The sequence below is a fragment of the Mastigoproctus giganteus genome, chromosome 4 (assembly GCF_048544385.1).
Source record: "Mastigoproctus giganteus isolate SK-2022 chromosome 4, ASM4854438v1, whole genome shotgun sequence".
NCBI lineage: Eukaryota > Metazoa > Arthropoda > Arachnida > Uropygi > Thelyphonidae > Mastigoproctus > Mastigoproctus giganteus.
The window spans coordinates 168,939,841-168,948,807 of NC_143578.1; positions in this window are offsets into that span (position 1 = coordinate 168,939,841).

The window sequence follows — 8,967 nt, forward strand, 5'->3', positions numbered from 1 at the left end:
CTCTCCACACATTCTACAAACCTTTTACACTCCCCTACACTTCTTGACATTCCTTTCCACTCCACCATCCACTTTTTTTTTTATTCCTCCTCCCCTCTACAACGTACTCTCAGACTGCCCCATAGCAAGTGTCTCAATCTTGTTTTTGAATATTCCTTCTGTTCCGTTTCCAGACCGTACACCCTTTGATGTTAACCGACTATCCCCCTAAAATACTCAAATCTCATAACGCCTTGCCTTCAATAACGTCGGAAAACACGCATCCTAATCTGGTAACTGTTCTAATTTAGGAGCCGATTGCTGGACAAGTATCCACATCCTGTTTGTTCAGACGGTGTTCCGATTAAAGAAACGCCCTGACTATACTAATCTCCACTCCCTTTCCAGTGTAAGTCTACGAACTACCCTTTATTCGCCTGTTCGTAAATTACTCCCTGCTACTTTCACCGCAGTCCTTGTTTGTCCCCTAGTATGTTGGTAGTTGATAACTTAGTCCCTGCTATTAGTAATATTACTTTCCCTTCATTAAATTTATCTTACCTCTGAATTAAACTTTATTAGTGAAATCTCCATTCCTTGTTACTTTATTTGAACTTGTAATAAATTTTCTTAAATAATATCTAAGAAACTTCAAAGTCTTTATTCAACTTAGTTTGTAAGACTATGTCTTACAGACGAATTCTCATTACACAGATTCATAACCTGCAGGATCAAGAAAACCATCTTCTGGAACTCGAGCAACACTACAGCGCTTTTTCAAAGTTTGCTCAAGACCTTTTTGCCAGGCATCGAACCCTACCTCAACCGTAAACCTCCGTGGCAATGGTTCCATTCAACTCCTTCCTTGATTCATCCCAGGAGTGATATAACCACCAGCACAGCACAGCTCAGCTGCTGCCATTAGGCATTCCTAGCCACGCTCCCTTGCGTGGTTCTTTGCTTCCACTCCCAGAGAAGGAGGAGGAGGTACCCCTGGTCTCCTCCACCTCGCCACCCCTCTTTTCCTTCTGGTGGGGCATGGGCCTGCTCCACTGATTTGGGGGTAATCTTCTCTATGAACCCCGTATCTATAATTAGACATAACCATCTAATTGTTAGACATAATTATGTCATCGAATAAGTTAACTCGTAGCTGCAGCTCATCCAGTTTTGCCTTTAACCTCTCATTGTCGATGAGCAAAGAAGTCGTGATAACCTCCGTGTCGACTCATTTATCAAAGACATTATTAGAGACCGCCTTACTAACCTTATTTCCTTATTTGTTGTTTAGCCGACCGGGCTAGCCAGGTGGGTAAAGTGCCTGCCTGGCAACCCAAAGGTCGCGGGTTCGAATCCCGCCTCGGGCTTGGATCAAAGTACTGCAAAAACCTTGGGAGGTGCATTATGGCCACAGAAGCCGATGCGTCAACAACTACAAAAGAAAAAAAAAAAAAAGTTGTATAGTCCACATTTTCTTTTTTATTTTTTTTTTAACTTGGTTATCAACACTAAAATTGTAGATACGTCTCATATCTCTCCCTCTGTTCCTGTATCCTGCTGACTACTAAATCACGCTGCCGCACATTTGTTCCTGTGCTCTTCCTATCCCTCACTGAAAAAACTACAATGTCTAATACTAACTCATCACTTGGGAAATCAATAGCTCCCGAGTTTTTATCAGCATATGCATCGAACATCAATTATACCTTCCTTTTCTGCCTTTTCACATATCACCACTTACCCAAAACTGTCTCTTCAATTTTTCTTTGCTCACCGTCTCTTACAATATTTAAACCTTCTTTTGGCACCCCTTCAATTTGCTGTGCAACACAGTCACCGGTATTCTGGCCTAACCCTTGACACTGTCCCCGGCCTGGTGGTAATACATTATTACTTCTTTGATGACTTATTAGTCCCGCAGTATTGCCTGATTTCGACGTCTTTCCCTTTGGCTCTACAGACTTCTTTGTCCCATCAGGATTCACTTTAGGAAGCCTAGATGGGAGAAGGGGATGGCACAAATCTCATCATCCTTTCCCTCTCTCACGGTCTTTCTACTATGAATTCTTTCCATTCTTCCACTAATCAAGTAGGATCAACAACAAAGAAATTTACCCAAGGCATTAAAGAACTATACCAGTAATGATCTTCATTTGTCAGTAACTAACCAGAGAAAAAAAAACACAAATCCGTTTGACCGTATCCTACTCGACAAACCAAGATTAAGTTTGAGATAACTTTTACTTCGTTCTGATAATGCACCTGCTTAGTATTACTCACAATACAGCACAAGGAATGCATGTTTCATTCCATAATTATAACAAAACACGTTCTATATGACTGTAATCTATGAAAATCAATGTAATCACAGAAATTAATTGGAATAAAGGGAGGGTGGTACTGCCCTCACCACAATATATGTCTAACCAAAATAGACTGAATTCCCTAACTTTACAACACCCACCTAAAGGAATTTAAAAGACTGGTATAGACATGGAGCCAGGGTTACTTGTCAGCTGGAAAAAAAATTGGTAATCTGCAGGTTTCTGAAGTATGCTAGTGTGAATGAGGATGAATGAATGCGAACTGGAGTGAAAGGAAATGCTAGGAGGGCGAGTGAATGATAATGTAAGACTAAATTCAAGTAAGCACTACAGGTGATAGTGGACCCAAACAAGCACATCAGACTCACAACCCGATTTTGCAACACCACAGATGAACAAGGTGGAGATGGGCAAATGCCCAGAAGCCAACAGCGATACCACACACACAATGGCCAGGATCTTTGTCCCAGGTGTGACACTCCACCAATAGCCCAGCTGTTGCAATTAGACCTTCCTAGCCACGCCCCTTGCGTGGTCCTCTGCCTCTACTCCCCGGGCGGTAGGGAGGTGACTCCTGCTCTCCCCTCCCTTGCCGCCCCTCTTTTCTCTCTGGTCGGGCTTGGGTCTGCTCCACTGACTTCGGGTAATAATCTCTATGGATCCCGTATCTCTGTCTTTCCCCCAGCCTTCAGTCCCCCCTCTCTCTAACTTACAACTAACGTCCGAATCATCTCTAAATTGCTTGAACCATACACCAAAAACTTAACATCAAATCGCATAACTAATACTCCCATCTTTTTCCTAGCCACTGAAATCCCAGGAAATTAGGTGGCAGGACCTGCCAGAGTAGGCGTGAGGTAGCCGAGTGGTCACTAACGGAATGCAGTAGTACGCACTCTTTGAGTGGACCAGGATTCATGTGACTGCTAAATACCATTAACATTTGTACTGATTGATTTATTGTAAATTCCACTGACCAGGTCAGATTATAAATAACAAATCCTCAAATTCTCATAATGATTTCCATACAAGTTCAGTGCATGGCGGATTTACTGAAGTACAAAATTAGTGTTCAAATCAATGATTATCGTGATAGGATAAATGTTGTGAGAAATTTGCTTGGTTTGTAGAACTGCCGAGCAGTTCAGAATGGTATGTTATCGTCATGGATACTGCAAGTTTTCATTCCACCATGAACTAAAAAAAAAAAAAAAAAATCCGACGAGTAATTCTAAACAAAATAGAAACATGGAAGTGCAGTGAAAGCATTCCATATGATCCATGCACACTTTCCCTGAATTGCTCACTGTAATCGGGCTACAAACAAAAAATGTTAAATACGTGAACTTTATGAAATTGCAGAGGATATTAAAATATGGAAATAATTACTATCAGTTTAAGCGACCATTGTGATGATAGTGCCGAGAGTGTTTTGATGATTTTTTAGAAGATATTAGTTCATACACAAACAAACATATGTTTGTTTCTATCCAAATTAAGAGAAATAAGACCAGAATTTCAAACATGTTTAGAATACACAGAGTTCGGGAGAAATGGGGGGGGAGATTTACAATCTACGGAAGTACAAACTGTTGGTTTAAGAAAGATAATGCTTTTTTCGAGCAGCCGGCACAATGAATTATGTGGGTGAAAGGTAGTTGGAATAAAAGAGAGGAGAAACGCTAGTAAGCGTTCCTCCTCTCTTTCATGAACCTTGAAGCACCATTCTCGTTAACCTTGACGCAACTATAGAATTTCTATCTACAATAGTAAAGCCGTGCAAATTTCGCAATACCTTTCACCTACACAATTCTTTGGGTTCATTTAATTAGAAAGTGACCTTCACATCATGCGAATACGACGAAACAAAACGAAATGACAATAAATAAAAAATATACAATTCTGACATATTTCTTACCTTGGAATAATTTGCTGGAATGAAATTCTGTCGGTATACCGGAATTCATCTTTCACTATTTCAAGTCCGTTAGAATAATATCCTCCATAGTTTTGGGCACACAGTGAATATACACTTTTTTTTTTTTTTTTTGAACATAAGATAATCTAGATGAGGTAGTAAAGCACAACATAAACAATAAACGAGGCGAAACAGATCCAATATAGCAATCTACAACACGTGTATTGTAATTGTAACGGTTCTTCACAACAACTACCTGTTTCCTACAGACAGCAGTAAGCCAGCGCCATCTTCCCTTCTGTGGCGATGTACAGGCAGTCACGAGAAATTAGCAAGTTTAGAGGAGCATCTGCAAAGCTTAGGATCACTAATCGCTTACAAACAGCAATTACAAAAAAAAAAAAAAAAAGATCTTGACTTGAAGAACTAATGATACTGAACTACCAGGTGATTTTATGTAAAATTCTGTGTGGATTTAAAGAACTTATTCGAGTTTAATTCATTCTTACATATGACAGCGTTGTGCCTGTATGTAGCCCGTATGCGCAAAGCCAATATGGCTGCCTTCACGATCGTCATTATGGCTGCCAGACACGTTGTTTATTTCACGCTCGTAGATTTCAGTTTAAAGTGTTTTTCACAACAAGAGTATATACAGTGTTTCTTCAACTCCAGTGGACTTTCAAGGTGAGAAAACTTTCTGTGCTTTGTTGGGAGTTTGGCTGATTAGAAGCGTCACTATTTGTATTCTTTGTGTCAGACCGCATGGTCACCATGTGGCTGACATCTAGAATACAGAGAGGCGACCGATATAGCGATCGCCACGCTTCTATCTTGCTCTTGAGTTGGGAGGTGCAACGGTGCTTGTAACCTTGGACAACATTTGTGTCACAACATTTGTGTCCCAACATTTTCCACTAAACTGTGTGCGAATTTTACCCAAAATAATGACTTTTGTGTGCACCCCCCCCCTCTGCCATAGACTTATCATGGTAAAGACGGAACATTTCTAGGGTAGATTCTACTGTCTTTTAAATACCACCATCGTGTTCGCCGCGCCCAGAAACCCCACAGGGAAGTAGTCCCGTTGTTCTAGGTCTATTTTTACACCTGGCTATTTCCCTCCCCACAAGTGACTAAGGGGGATAGCCCAATGACTTAAAGGCTCACAACTCAAATTCTTTTTGTGCTACGCACTTGTGGCTGATTTCATTTTTCATAACGCGCACAGTGCTTCTTGATAGTAGAAAGGAAATCCCGATAAACCAACGAGTCTCGGTCATCCGGAAATAGTGATATGGAGAGGAATATGGACAAAAGTAGAGACCCTCTTAGGGAAACCCAAGGCGACGAATGCATAATCATCACAAACCAACAGAACGAAGGGATGGATCCCCGTTCCGGGACCCCCCAAACGGGTAAGAAGAGAAATAAAAAAGGCTCGATACCAAAATTTGAGATAGAAACCCGTTCCGAGACGGAGATAAGGGAAACGCAGGAAAATCTCACAGCGATTAGGACAAAGGAGACTAGCGACGACAGGACACAGGACAAGACACAGGAAACCTTCCTGGATCTTACCTTACCCGAGGGTACAATGCATGAAAAATCCTTGTTCCTGAAACCTGCTCTACAATCCCTCTTTAAAGAGCAAACAAACAGAGTCACCACTGCACTAAGGGCTCAAATAATAACACTGTGGAACAAACTCGATGCACTCCTAGTCGAAGCCTACCTCGAGAGCGAAAGGGCCAAGGCTAAACTGCAAGCCTACGCTGAATGTGGGGCAAAACAAATGCCACAGCGTGCACCCACATATGCACAAGCGCTGAGGACCACTGCTCCAGATACCTCTCTTCAACTGCCACGTGTGGCAACTACTACAAAACGCTCCTGCCGACTCCACACCTAGTAATATTAAAACCGACCTCAACAGCACAACACCAGACTAGGGAAGAGGTGAAACAAACCATTATGAAGAACCTCTCACAGGATCTAAAGACTACAAAAATCAAATCTGTCCGAAAAATAAGGAATACAGGTGTCATCATTGAAACCCAGACGAAGGAAGACGCAAACGAAATCCTCAACAACCCAAGGATCCAGACACTTGGTTTAGAGGCAGCGTCCCCCAAGAAAAAGGGCCCCAGTATAGTAATTTTAACACCAGCAAGGATCTAACACCAGAAGCTCTGCAGAAGGAACTATATTCCAGGAACCTTCAGCATGAGTACCCAAACATGGAACCAACGACACTAATCACCCCAAAATTCCAAACAAAATCCAGGACAGGAGACCACACAAATTGGGTGGTTGAACTTACACCAGATGCATGGAAAACGATTGCACAAACAACCAGGGTTTTCATACATTGGGGCAGCCATCGCTTCAAAGAGCATGTGTCTGTTCCCAAATGCTTCCGTTGCTGTCGATTTGGACATACGACGCACACCTGTGCCCAGACAGTGCCTACTTGCGGCGACTGTGCAGAGAAAGGCCATGAATTTGGCACCTGCCCTAAAAAAGATGATCCACATGTGTAAACTGTAAATCACAGAAGATGCCAGCGGACCACTCACTCAGGGACAATCAGTGTCCCATCTACATCAAAGCTAAGGGTTCATACCAAATGAGGATTGATTATGGACGCACGCCTTAGACCTTTTAACCTAGACAGGGTAAACTTCGCGCAGCTAAACACAGCGATCTAAGGCCGTGGCCAGACAACTCACCAAGAAAGCGAATGAACAGAACCTCGACATCCTACTTATCCAAGAGCCATATGTGCACAGCCGGGGGTGAGATGATATCCCCTATCCTACAAAATAGTTCAGGATAATAGAGACAACCCCTGGGCTTGCATCCTGGTTAGGAACCCTAGTATCACTGTAACCAAGATTTCCAGCTACTGTACATCCTGGGCCGCATGTGCCCATATTATAGCCTCGCTCGGCGAATTCTATGCAGTCTCACTGTACTGCCGCCCAGGGGGAGATATCCTCTCAGCTACCAGGTACCTGCAGAGTTTACTCACAGAATTCCAGAATGCCAGGATCCTCGTGGGAGCGGATGTGAACTGTCGATCCTCGGCGTGGTTCAGCCAAACCCGAGGGCATCCCAGCGCCACAAATGGACAACACCTAGAGGAGTTCCTGGCAAACAGTACCTTCACTATACTCAATCAGCCAAATAACCCCACCACCTTTTCCAGCACAATGTGGGAAGCCACAATCGATATTACACTCGCCTCAAGGTCTCTGGCTGGTCACCACTCGGGATGGATGGTCAGGGAAAGCTGGACCACATCGGACCACAGGGTCATAACCTTCACGCTCAACGCACCATAGACAGACAACAACCAACATAGATATGCCATACAGAAGGCAGACTGGTCTCTCTTCCAGACTACCTTAAGAGAAGCAGCACAAACCCTCCAAATAAATAGAGGGTCTGAGCCCGGACCAACACCAAACCGCCGTGGTGGATCTCATCACTGCCGCTGCAAACTGCTCAATTAAAAGGAAAAACCCAACTCCAGGGGCCGTCCCCTGGTGGTCCCCGGAACTACAACAGCTCAGACGCGAGGTGAACACAAGGAGAAGACTATTCCAGAGAGCACGACTTTCCTGGCCAGCAGCAGAAATAGACCAACTCCGCGACCACTATCGCACCGCAAGAAATGAGTACACGGCTCTAATCCGACTCAGGAAACAGCGCTCATGGGAGCAACTAGTTTCTACAACTGGAAACGAGCACCCCTGGGGGGGTTGTCTACAGAATAACGACAAACAAACTCCCCAGTGGAGAAGTCATCCCTGCAACAAAGACGCCGCTAGGCACTTATACCAAGACCTGGCAGGATAATATCAACAACATCCTGGACAGCATGTTTCCTGGACATATTACTCCCGCTACACTAGAACAGCAAAAATTATGTCAAGACAATGATACCTATACTACCACCAATAAGGAAGAACCACTTACCATCACCGAACTTCATACTGCTGCAGCAAAACTGCGCAACAAGAAATCACCGGTATCGACTTACTGGAGCCTGAAATCGTCAAGAAGACCATCGAGACAATTCCAGAGGTAATACTCGCCCTCCTTAATCACTGCCTTAATAAGGGATGCTTTCCACAAGCTTGGAGGACTGCCAAATTGCGCTTAATCCTGAAAAGTCCAAAAAAGCAACAGGACCTTCCGGAGTCATACCGACCAATAGCCCTTCTCTCTGTACTAAGTAAACTCTTTGAACACCTCCTCAAAGATAGAATCGAAATTTGCTACATGGCTGCAGGCCTACAATCACAGAATCAATTTGGCTTTAGGAGAGGCTGCTCCACTCTGGATGCCCTGGAAAACATTACCAGAGCTGCTGAAACAACAAACCATAAATATCTACTTGTAATCGCAATAGATTTTGCCGGGGCATTTGACACCCTGTGGTGGCCAAGCATCCTCGGCAGGCTCCGGAAGGCCAACATCCCGGCCAACCTATACCAATGCGTCAAAACATATTTTGAAAACAGAATGGTTGTTGTAGAAACTCCATATCATTCTATTTCCAGACAGATCTTCAGAGGCTGCCCACAGGGCTCAGTCTTGGGTCCGCTCTTCTGGAACATGGTTCTCGACGGTTTTCTAAATCTAGACCTAGGTCGTGTGGCAACTCAGGCATACGCAGATGACCTGACCCTGGTACTGCGAGAGGACAGCAGAGCCAGGCTAGAAACTTCTGCTACT